Source organism: Acartia tonsa, chromosome 1, assembly GCF_053477335.1.
Source record: "Acartia tonsa isolate MP-2025a chromosome 1, ASM5347733v1, whole genome shotgun sequence".
Taxonomy (NCBI): domain Eukaryota; kingdom Metazoa; phylum Arthropoda; class Copepoda; order Calanoida; family Acartiidae; genus Acartia; species Acartia tonsa.
Window position 1 is genome coordinate 20295305 of NC_137260.1, and position 13795 is coordinate 20309099.

Consider the following 13795-nt stretch of genomic DNA (forward strand, 5'->3'; position numbering starts at 1 on the left):
AAACCAAAGAATTAATTGATTTTATTTGGCGTTTTGAGGTCATAAGTAACAATAATTAACACACATACCTTCAATTTTAAATTGATTTACTTGTACAAATGAGAAAAGTTATTTTATGAAAATCTTATACAGTATATTATAATATATCGAGGGCCTTCTAAAGTTACCAAATCCATAAAATTCCCTTAAATCTGATAACTATGTACATGTATGTTTAAATGTATGGATGTATGTAGGTTTAGGATAAAGCAATAAATATATGCTTTAGAAATTTAATTTGTCAGAAATGCTAGTTTATTTGTATGTATATAATGTTTATTGACATTTTTGAAATTCTTGTAGTATTTCTATTTGTAACTGTCTATAGTGCTCTAGCAAAATGGGATATTTGTCACTGCTTTTGGCCTATCTATTCTATTGACGTCAGGAAATGCCCTATATCTCATCTCTTTTCTAGGGAGGCTTCTCTTCCTCTTCCATTTCTCTTTTTATCTACTATGACGTCAATAGAATAGGTAGGCCAAAGGCGATGACATTTATCCACATTTTCCTAGGGCACTAAACACAGGTAATTTCTATTTTTAGCGTTTAAAAAACTTGCACTTTATTTATCACTAGCAGGTGCGCCCAAAAAACTAGTGGCTCCATTTTCAACGAGGTAAAAAAACCTTAGTACTTTATATAATAGGACTAGCGGCTTCGCCCCTAGCCTCTAGGGGCTTTGCCCCAAGAGGTTATAAAAAAAATTAAGGTGAAATTCGTAAAAGGACCAATGAAATCTCCTACAAAAAAAAAAAAAAAAAAAAAAAAAAAGGGGGGGGATTTTTTTGTTTTGGGGGGGTTGGGGTTGTCCCACCCCCCAAGAAAATATCTTAAAACCACCACAGGACCAGTAGGTATATTTCCTGAAGAGTAGAGCCCATTCGGTTCAGTGGTTACCGAGATCTTAAGCTTCAGACGGACAGACAGACGGACAGACGGACAGACAGACAGACAGACGGACAGACATCGTTCTACTTTGTATTATAGATATACATTTATTGATTCAATGACGTTAGAGTCATTAATCTATATCAAAAATGTTATCATATCTAATATAATAAAGGTAATTTTTATTGTTTATGTTTTGCATATCCTTTTCCCCCTAATGGTTTTCGCTGGCTGGGTTTAGATTTTTGATAGAATATTTGAAATACCCACCCGCAAATATCACGACCATAGAGTAATGCAACTAAGAGGAAGCCTCAGTGTATTTTGATAGAATATTTGAAATACCCACCCGCAAATATCACGACCATAGAGTAATACAACTAAGAGGAATCCTCAGTGTATTTTGATAGAATATTTGAAATACCCACACGCAAATATCACGACCATAGAGTAATGCAACTAAGAGGAAGCCATTTAGTACTTTGTTGGTTTATTTGGAATGCTCCACCATAGATATCATACTTTACTCATAGAGTAACTGAATTCTTTTAATACTTATTTTTTCATGATTATTTTTTAGAAAATAAACTGATGGCCAAATAGGATGTCTGCTATGTAGAATTACATTTTCTTAATGTAACGTAAGGAAAACTATTGAAACGATAAAAAATCGAAACTATATAAATCGATTATGCCCAATAAGAAGTCATATTTAAATTATCAGAAGAAGAATGGTGGAAAAAACTTAAAACTTAAAATAAGAAAAGTGTGTCGTTTATTCTAATAAAATAAAAAAATCTAGGATTATTCAGCATAATACTCTATGCATTATTGTCCTAGGTTGAGTTCTAGGTTGGTATAATATTTCATTCAAATAGTCCTTGTATTCAAGGATATATATTCTCAAAAATCATTGTTGTTTTTTAACCTATCCTTATCCACTTACTTTTTTATTACATGATTCTTGCCCATGGAAATAAATTTCGAAAAATAATTAAAAACAAGAAAATCACTGTTATGCCTTATTACATGGCCATTTTTAATATGAATCATAGGTCAAACTGAATGCTATACATACAATCGTTGAATTTATATAAATTTATACTACAAAAGGATATTTTAGTATTTTGTCCTCTGAAAAAATATTTGTCAAAAAATATTTTTAGTCTTTACCTGGATCACCATGACAGGTTTGTTGGCATCCTATTCCCGCCTGGATGGAAATATTCAGAACATTTTAACTCTCAGTTAGTCTGTTGGTTACAGCTCTAAATCGTACACACAAAAATGAAATAATAAAAACCGGAGTGGCTGGGGTTGTTCATCCCCTCCCTCCCCCAACCGTTAAGATGGTTGAATAGAATCAGAATAGTAGTTAAGGACAAGAAGTAAAGAAAATTCCATTTGACCCTCACTCATTTTTACTGTAGAATCATAATCCTCTTCTTTGATAAATAACCCAGATTGAGATCTTATTGGACAGTAATTTTGCAATAATCTGTCAAAATGGAGGACAAAAGCATATCATAAAAAGCCAAAAGCATAGACAAAAATATGAAATAGGTGAAAAAAGTTCCTGATGCAAAAATGATTTAAATTTTAATAGTTAGAAGTACAAAAAGTGTGTTCATGTTGGATGTGTTGGAGGGAGCAAAAAATATCCCATTTTTTTATGTATCTGCCTATTCCAGCCTATCTTTAAACTGTTGTTCTTTTAGCTTGTTATTTCTGCGCTAATCTCTTTGTACTTGTTTTATAATATTTATTCGTGTCCCAGGATAAAAGTAGTTTATGTTTGCTATTTGTCAAAGGTCGCCCAGTTTACAAAATTTGATTTAGGTTTTTTTACTCATGCCACCAGCCAACTGCTCATAACCCTCTTTTATTTTCATATCTTGTTACCCAACCATCTAGGAGAAAAAGCCTAAAACCATCCGAAATGTGAAATTTAAAGATAAAATTGAACAAAGCCAATTTGGGACTTGTCTACAGCTTCCCTGTATAAAGTGAAAACTAAATGGATGAATGGATAGCGAGCTTTTAACGAAAAAAAGATTACTTTACTACTTTGTATTTGAATAATTTAAATTTAAATTAAAGGGGGGAAAGGGGATTTCATTTACGATTTAAGGAAATTTGCCATTAGTATTATTATTTATCATATTTTATGAGTGAAACAAATGTTTATGAATTTTATAATAGTTGAATTATGCACTTAAAGGGAATCTACAATACTTTACTTTTTTTTTTATAAAAACTAGCTTTCATTGATAGGTTTCATTATTTATAAAAAAATATACGTAGACTGTAAATTAAACTAATTATCACGTGAGTTGAGTAAGCGAAATCTTTTCTATAAATTGTCCAACCTGCGACCTGTTCCAATGACAGGGAGGTTCGAATCCTATGTAATGTTTAATCCTTGCAGGCCTACTTAACCATATGCACCAACATAACGTTATTATGGCATTAATAAATCCTATGAATCACAAAGTTTTAAGCTAGGTCCTGGCCTGGCACAAACCATGTCATAACTAAGGACGTTAAAATTCTACTTCATGCCTGTGGTATCAGATAAGCGAAATTAATAATCAATTTATAATTAAATTTAATGAAATAGATATTTCATTTTTTTTGGACCGTGACATATCCCTTAAATGCTTGAGCAAATTGCACCTGTGCATGTAGATAAGGTAGTTATTAGTTATGTGTCATCAATTACAAGTATAATCTTGTCCATTAACATTGCAGCTAGTATATCTCATAGGAATCACAAATAATAATAATAACAATTGCTTTATAAGTACCAAAGTAAACTCGATCTACACACAAAGTCAATACTTAAAGACAATAAGAAAATTGTTGATTACATTAAAAAAGTGATAATTACATTTTAAAAGAACGTAGTTAAAGTGTAACTTTACTAAAAATAAAAGGTAAAAATGCTAGGGAAAAAAAAGTTTGCTTTAGTGAAAGTAAGAAAGCATACTTTTATCCTAACTTTATGCATAAGTTTCTTTTCAAAATAACCCACCCAAAATAAATATTTTTAATATTAAACTCAAGAGGCTTTTGAATAATTCATCTTGATGTCAAATTAAGTGGCTCATATCTTGTATCATATAGGCATAAACGTTATAGATATTGAAATGCAATATTTCTTTTTAATGGCAAAACATTTAAACAAAAGATGACAAAAGTTGTGGCGGTTTCCCGAAAATCGCCTATTCGATCACAGAACCCCAATTTGTTTTAAAATGAATTGAAATTAGGCTTAGTTAGGTTAGGATATATTGGGTAGAGGGTAGCCCCTAAGGGTAAGGGCACCGCAGGTATTACAGTCCTATTTATAGAAGGTAATACCTAAATCATTTTATAGAGGCCTTTTTCATAATTAAAATCTAGGTAGATGCTAACCTAAGTTTGTGTTTAACATAAAGAAATAAAACAATCTATTACTAGTAGCTCTAAGTTATTAGATTAATAGTATGTAGATAGATTGAATATTATCTTTCATTGTATTCAGATCTTGTATATCTAAAGCTCTAAGAATCATATGATTTATATTGGCTCTGGGGGGGTTGATAATTTAACCACCATCATTATTACAACTTTAGTAATTCTTTTATGAAGTTTTGTCACTTTGATAGACACTAAAGGATATTTTATTCCTGAAGTAGCACTTTTGTCAGACAGAAAAATTGACAGTTAACTTGGTAGGTTCCTTTTAGGGTAAATGTAACAAAAGAAGAAACGGAGTTCTTTTGTTGATTGCCTTTTTGACAGTATCAAACTTTAAAATGAATATGGTTGAATAATATATTGTGGATGAAGGTTAAGCATGATAAGCAATTTTGTTGAACTCATGGCAGTTGTATTTTTGTCTTTTATTCAAAATAACAGTAGGTCATTTTCTATGGCAATATTTAATACCTTAAACTAAAATTTTACTTATGTCAGTTGTCTTTTAGCCTGTTATATATTTTTTAGTTGTTGACTTGCCTTGGTGCCTCACTGTTGGATGTATGTGATAATATGGAGTAATGTTCCCTGCATAATCAATTTGTGGCAAGATATATATTAGCAACCAATATGCACACTCAAAACTCATCCAAAAACACAGACAAATTTTATTAAGAATTATCCAACCCGAGGGGATATATTTTAATACTAGCTGCGCGTAAAATGATTTTCTTAAAACTATGTTAATATCAGCTGTTTACCAAAAAATATCTAAACGGCTGCTTTTTTTTGGCGATTTCTCATGAGAAGCTACTCTATAAAGGAGAACCGTAACGGTTCAGCAGTTAGCGTGATCCTTAGGTACAAACATGCATACAGAATACACACAGAGATCATGTTACTTTATTATTACTATTTTTAATTGTAATTTTTTTTTTAAATTATGTTTTCATGCTATAAACCATTGACATGAAGTTGGTTAAGAACATAAAGATTTACTTCAAGTAACCTCTATCTACCATGGCATACAATTTTGATGCTATTTTTCGTAGAAAACTGTCTGTAATATGATGCGCTACACAACTAATAATATTTACTATTCATTCTTAACGGCTTACTGAAAAGTTATATTATAGAATATCTTGACTTTTTTATTATCTGTCATAAACGCATAAGTTACATCTATGAAAACATTTAGTTATGCCAAAATAAATAGTATATCTATAATTCATAAAAAGATAATGATTTTTGGATAAATGAACATGAAAAATATATATACAAAAATAAAAAATCACCTTAGGCTTAGTTTCTTTTTATTTTTGAACAGTTGAGAGCCTTTGCCCCTCTAGTTTAGAACCGGTTTGATTCCAGTGGAAAAGTAAAAATATTTCCATTTAAATATTTGGAAATTAAAAACAATTATTTATAGCATTGTTTAATAGACAGCTTTCCGCGGATAGTAAAGTTAAAAATTTTGAAATTAGTTCCAGTTTTGATAGCCCCGAGGAGCCTAGGGACTTTGAGACAAATGTGAAGGAATCATACGTTTAAGCAAGGTAACTATAAATATTTTTCTTTAGAATGCTTATCATTCGATACTTGGTATGAAAAAAGATTACATTTATAAATCGCAATGTATCAAAACTAATGTGATTTCAAACCAATAAAACTAATGCAATGCAATTAATATTGCAAACATTTTTTCTAGGTTTTTCTTCATGTTGTATTTGTCTGTCTGTCTATTTGTTGGCAATATTCCTTATACATATAAGTATTAGTACTTTAATTTGAAACTTTAAAAGAAAATTTTTTGAACGATAATCAATTAAACTGGATAGAAAATTGTTAAGAATGTTTATTAGCCTGTCCCGGATTTGAAAAATTTTGTTAAAATTTTTGCCCCCAGCTATAATATAGTTGATTTATGCAAAATATTGACCCATGCAAAATATTTTTTCTGTAATGCAAAAATTGCGATGGTACAAGCACTGCAAAGTTTTTAAAATTTGCAAAAAGACCTGTTTTTAAAGCTCTTGTACCTCTCAATTTTAAAGATTTTTACAAAATTTCAATTCTAGTGTGTCTATATAAACCTGAAATTTACCAAAAAAAAGGGGGCAGTCTCAATTCTAACATATAATGGAAGAAGGTGTAACAAGTAATTTTCCAAAGTAAAAATTGCCAGATTTCATACATAAATAATGGGGTTGGGCTGGAATCGATAGATACAGATATCCGGCTGATTCATAATTCTGGATATCAAGTATTTAGGGTTATATTGACACACTAGAATTGAAATTTCGTAAAAATCTTTAAAATTGAGATGGTACAAACTTTTTAAAATCTGCAAAAAGACCGTTTTTAAAGCTTTTGTTTCATCTCAATTTTAAAAAAACATAAAACATAAAAAACATTTATTCAGTGACAGATTACGCCCCGTCTTACGAAGCAGTACATACAATAGTACACCAAGCTACTGCTTAGTACCAGGTGTACTTTACAATTTTTCATAATATTTATAAATTTAAATTGCATGACTAACACTAGATGTTATGTGTGGCACTGATTAGGCTTCCCTAAAAGTAGGAATATGCGTATCCGAGATGTTTGCATTGCCTTTTTTAGGTTGGCATTAAGTTAATAAGAAAAATAAGAAATAATAATGTCAAAATAAATGTAGGTAAAATTAAATGGACAGGGGAAAAAGAGAAGGAAAGAAGGGTTACAACAAATTTTAAGGCTAGTTTTTCTTAAATTTTAAAACCATTTCTGTAATTAATAATGTAAGGTTTTTAATAAATCCAGGCAAATCAATATATTTTAAGTACATTCATTACATTCTTCAATATTACATATAGATTTAAAAAGTTCATCTTTAAGATTTAATGCAAATGTTTTTTTAGGAATATTCTCATTTAAAAGATCTTTTTCATGACAAAAATTATTCCATAGTCTTTGAAATGAAAATAATGGAAACCTTTCAATTTTTTAAATTTGGCTATTGGAATATAAAACTCACTAGAATTTCTTAGTTGTCTCTGATTTCTTAGATTATTTCTAATCCATACACCATCAAAAGAATTTGGTAGCCTCCAGCGAATAAAATCATAAAAAAATAGTAGTTTTGTATAAATAGATAGCTCCTTAATAGGCAAAACATTAATTTTCCTAAACAAAGGTGGCGTATGGCTGTTATAAGCGGATTTGTGTATAATTCTAATAGCTTTTTTTTGTAGAACTACTAAAGGCTTAATAGATGATTCTAAGCCACAGCTCCATGCTGGCAAGCAATACAATAAATGGCTATTTATAAAAGAGTGGAATAGTGTTACTAAGGATTTTTCACATAATATATGCTTAACTCTATTGATTAAAAACAAACTTCTAGATATTTTTTTCCTTAAATATTCAATATGGTATTTAAAGTTAAGTTGAGAATCAATAAACACACCCAAAAATTTAATTGCAGGAATTTCACTCTGTTGGTTGATATAACCCAAATATCTAATTTTATCTGTATCATTCTCATTTTCATTATTAAAATCTAATTTAATTTTAATTTGTTCCCAAGTTATGGAATCCTCCCTTTTATTAAAGATCATAAATTTAGTTTTAGTTGGATTAAGAGACATTTCATTGCAACGAAACCAATCACAGATATTTTTAAGTTCAATGTTGAGTATTTTAATTATCTCATTCAAATCTTTTCCTGATATCAAGAAATTACTGTCATCTGCAAAGAGTAGTGTCATTAAGCTAGTACAATTTTTAATAGATTTTTATGAAATTTCAATTCTAGTGTGTCAATATAAACCTAAATACTTGATATCCAGAATTATAGATCAGCCGGATATCTGTATCCATCCAATCCGGCCTAACCCTATTATTTGTGTATGAAATCTGGCAATTTTTACTTTGAAAGATTACTTGCTACACCTTTGTCCTTCATATGTTAGAATTGAGACTGCCCCCGTTTTTTTTGGTAAATTTCAGGTTTATTTTGACACACTAGAATTGAAATTTTTTAAAAATCTTTAAAATTGAGATGGTACAAGAGATTTAAAAACAGGTCTTTTTGCAAATTTTATAAATTTTGCAGTGCTTGTACCATCGCAATTTTTGCATTACAGAAAAAATATTTTGCATGGGTCATTATTTTGCATAAATCAACCATATTATGGCTGGGGGCAAAAATTTTAACAAAATTTTTCTAAAACGGGACAGGGTAATGTTTATCTTGAAGTTATTTTGTTCGTTTTATTTTCTGATCTGCTGATATTGGATATTTTCATCCTTGTTTTCATATATCTAGAATACAATCCTCTTGTAACAAAAGGATGTATAATAATATCTTAAATAACAGTTTCTTTTGAGCTATACTTTTCAGACGAGCTTTAAATAAGACCCTCTAATGCTTGTTTAAGGTATAATAAGTAAAGAGAATCTTCTCATAATAGTCAGAAGCTAGAAGTCAATTTTATATGAAACTTCCCTCAGAAGTTCAACCTGCGAAGCAACGTTAAGGATGGATAGAAGGACAAAGTAATATAGAACATGTTTTTGGTTACTGAAATCTTAACAAAATATTTAATTTAAGATATCACAAATAGCAACCAAGTAAATCGCCCTATAATTACGCAGGACGTAGAGATATTATGAAATATAGAGAAGCTTCTCTACTTTTGGGGAAGAAAAGTAAAATAATTTAGAGTGACATATTAGAAAATTAGATAAAAACTCTCGGTGAATAATAATGCATAAAATATCCTAGGCTCGGCAGCCGTAATAAAGCTATGACCAAGCCGCTAATATACAGTTGTTAGGTAGTATAATATATTACTGACATATTTAGACAGACATCCAGCTGAATTATAAATCTATTGAAGCTTGTACGCGGCTGCCGAGCCCTAGAAAGCTCCTACTTGGAAAGGAATTCAATGAGAAAGATAGATATTTAGATATACATACACATACACACACATACACACACAGTAACATTATAACATGAAGATATATTGATATATAAGTAAAGTGCAAATATATTCAGACAGTCAACACTTTTCTATTTGATTTATGATTGTTTAGTCCCAAGCAGTAAACATTTTAGTTTTTTCCCCCTCCCTTCCCCTAACCCGCAAAATATTCTTAAACTTTAACTAGAAAAATAAAAAGCTTCATGAACAACAATTTACGAAATTTTTATAAATACATAAATCCACTTTATTTACTGCTGAGATTTGTAATTTAGATAAAGTGCTCTACCTTTAATTTCAAAAGAGATTTCAACGAAAGTATAAGGCAACATCGCTTTACTCTGAGCAAAATTGTATATTGTTTTAATGAGAAAATTTTATGTTTTAACTGTCCTGAGATACCAATACACTAAGAAGGTGTGTTTTTAAAACAGCAAAAGATGGTATTAGTAAAATAAAGAACAAAATGTGATAAAATATTATTTTTTTATTTAGTTTTTTCCTATTATTCGATTATTTAAACGGAAATTAACCCTTTGGTAAAATACAATTATTAAGTTTCTGCTAATTTGTACCAACCAATAAGATATAATAAAAAGTTTTCATTCCAACTTAATCCCTGTACTATATATACTGTACTATAGTACTGCGGGAATTTCCTTCCATATTTTTTCAGTTTTCTATGTAAACTTTTAAAGGGTCAATTTATATATTTTTCTGATCGGAGATAAGAAAAGTTTTCTGAAAACTAATTATGTCAAAACATATTTTCAAAAATTTCATTATGAAATAATACAGCTTAGAAAATAAATAAGTTTTATGATTTTTAAAAATCCAACTTTCAGTAAAATCATCATTTCCCCCTCTAAAGTCTATTTATTTAAAAATTACAGATTTTTTCCATAATTGCAATTAAGATAAACTTAATTGTGCATTAATTTTAGAAAACCCTTTCTACTCTTTAACGTTATTATAATAATGACATGAAGAATCAAAAGCTGATAAAATATCAAAAAAATTTTCTTAAAACATTTCCATGTATAAAATTATAATAATATACAGGTTGGTGATTTATTTGTGTTGTCCCACAGGATGTCAAGCTGGGATATTTAAATTTAAATGAATATATCAATGTTTTTAACCTTTGTCTCTCATTTTTCTCAGGACTCTGTTGAAAAGTAGCGGATTCGCCCCTGAAGGGGGTAAAGAAATACCCCTACCGCATCCAATGTGTTCAAGCTTTTTTTTGACCTAGATTTTTTCTATAAGGGAGGGTGGGGAATCTTTGTACCCCATTTATTGAAAAAGAAATAAGAGTTGAGGTAAAATTTCTTTTCCTGTTGTTGGGTTGCAATATGTTTCTTTAGAAATAAAACCTACCCAGCATCTAGAATTACATCTTAAAATGAGAATCAATTGGGTTCAGTGGTTACTGATAGAAACATAAAGGCAAATGAAAATAAAAGCATAGGATATGTAGCATCTATCTAGGAAATTGAATCCATTTTTATAGAAGCAGAAATATAATCTATGATTACGTTTTTTACCCTCTAAAAAACGTAATGTATGATTGATTCCAGTTTTCACAAGATACGGTTTTCAATAGAGGCGAAACTGTACTAATTTGTCTATTTAAAACAGGAAATCAATGTTTATGAATACGCTGATATGTAAACTTGAATGTACTATTCCGAATCGCCTTTATTGAAAGTGGAATGGTACATTACAAATACAACATTGGCCAGGTTGATATCATTACCAAGAGAAGGGAAAAAATAATCATACCAATTTTTAGATGGATAAAACCTTAATCATTATATATAAAAATGATTTCACTCTCCTAACTGTATTAGTTTGATCTCTTCCAAAATTCTTAAATAATCATTACTTTATGAAAATTGTGTTTTTTTAGGAGAGCAGATATTCTATAATTAGGAACCAACAAAGGGCACAAAGCTTTATATAAATATGGACGTTTCGAGGGAAAATTTGGCATGATAGGGGTTGTACTTATCGCAAAAAACAATTCCTATCTTTTTTTTGATAAAAAAATAGTACTTTGTGTTAGAAACTATAGGTGAAGTATCTTTTGTTTTGTAATAATTTAAGATTTGACCCTATCGTACAATCAAAAACTATGCAATCGATTTTGAAAGACAAGATTTTGTAATTGTTATCAACTTCTGAATCTACTTGAATTTTACATTGATCAAGGCATGAGACAAATATTAGTAAAAACAAATAAATCATATCGTAGTGATATTGGAGGAAATCCCATTTGTATGTATGTTTGTGTGTGTGTGTGTGTCCAGTAAGATCCCATCTGAATGATATCTGAATGACTGGTTGGTTTAGGTTATGCTTTTCACAGAAGCTTAGTACAGGGTGGTTTTAGGCTATTGACAAATGATTAGGCAATCAAAGCGCAGCCGTTAATGAATCCTAAAGTAGCTAATGATGGTTCTACATCTGGTTTTAAAGTTATTCAAGTAGGTGGACCAATCTTCTTAAGAGATTAGACGTACCTATAAAAATGACGTGCTGCAATACAAATTACCAATGATAGTCCAGTATACACAGCAATTAATCAATGGAAAATGTATACTGGCATATCATTGGTTATTTGTAATGTATGAATTCATTTTTAAGGCACATAAGATGCTTTGATTTGTTCCCAGAAAAAAACATCAATTTTCTTTAAATATCAGTCTAAGGGTCGGGTAAAATAAATACTATATTATGAATCTCTACGCATAATTTGTCATTACAGAGATGCATTTTTTATTGTTTAATTCACTTATTTCAATGATATATATTTTTTAGAGTAAAAATCTCTGCCCATGAAAATACCAGGGATATTTTGAGCCCAGCGGGGCGTCTACTTACACACAGAATCAATCATACAAAGAATTTAGGTTTCCCTAGTTTTATATCATTCATTCCTTTGTTTAATAGAAACCAGCAATGGAAAGGGCAATAGAGATTAAAATGAAGCAGACACTTTATTCTCCTAGATAATTGTAAGCTATGTAAGGCAGAATTTTACGCAAAATAATTGTAGGACGTATTATTTTTAGGTAGTTTCATAAAGCTTTACAAAATAGACAATTAGAAAAAAGAGCATAAACAAAATAGATGTTCTTATGTTGTAAAAATAATCATTTTTTGTAAACTGGACTTACTTGCAATGTAAATTAAAGCCCTTCAGGATCGAACCCCACATGGGTAGAGCTCCTATAAACTGTTATGGTATTATAATGGTTAATTGTACAATAAATTGTAACAACTTTTTGTTGTTTTGTTCTAGATGTTTTTCTGAAGACATCACACACAAAATCACAGTAACTTACAGAAATGCACGCTTACACATACACACACACGGGCACGAGCACACACACACACCTTCAACCACCCTCACACACACCCCCCCCCCACACACACAAATAATTGGTAAACAAATTGATCAATTTCAATGAGAATATGATAATGGGGTTGCATTTAAATAACTGCGGGGGGAAATTTAGCACCGCCTCCTGCAATTCATTATTATATGTATCACATGCACTTCCAGTTAATTCATTCAGGATTAACTTAAAGTTTGCTCTTTTAAAGTGCGCAACGTTGGCATAACTAGAATGATCAGGAATAAGGTATAGCCAATAATCGAAATAGAACTAAAATAATATTTTTGGCAAATAAAAAGTTTGTCTTTTTTACGAAGCTATACTCCCTAAGGTTGTGGAAAATCACCTGAAATTACCAGATATTTAATTTTAAAGTGTGTGGAAAAAAAAATGCGGACATCTTTAAAATTAAAATTGCGCGGCTTGTGTTAATAGTAGAAAAATGTTACGCATATCGTTAGAACCGCTAGGAAGTCTATTTTTTGGAAATATATGAACGATTTCTCTGCTTTGTATAGTTTAGGAGCTATGTGGTAAAATGTCCCAACTGGCTTAAAACTTGACTTGCGAGTAAATCATTAAAGATTAAATTAAAGGGTATGCAAATAAAAATATGCACATTTTTAAAAATCTAATTGCTCTGCTTGTGTTTATGGTAGAAAAATGTTTTGCATACCTAGGGAATCGCTATAAACTCCATTTTTTGGAAATATAAGAACCATTCATGTGCTACGTATAATTTATGAGCTATGTGGTAGAATGTCTAACTGACCTAAAACTCAAAAAAAAAATTTCCACCTTCTCAAATTTATCAATACAGCTCCTAAACTAAAAAAACACAGAAATCGTACCTATATCTACAAAAAATAGAGCTTATGACGGTTCTAACGATATAGATAGCATTTTTCTACTATTTACACAAGCCGAGCAGTTTGAATTTTAAAAATTTCCGCATTTTTGCAAACCCTTTTTTTTATCTTTAATGATTTACTCACAAGTCAAGTTTTAAGTCAGTTGGGACATTCT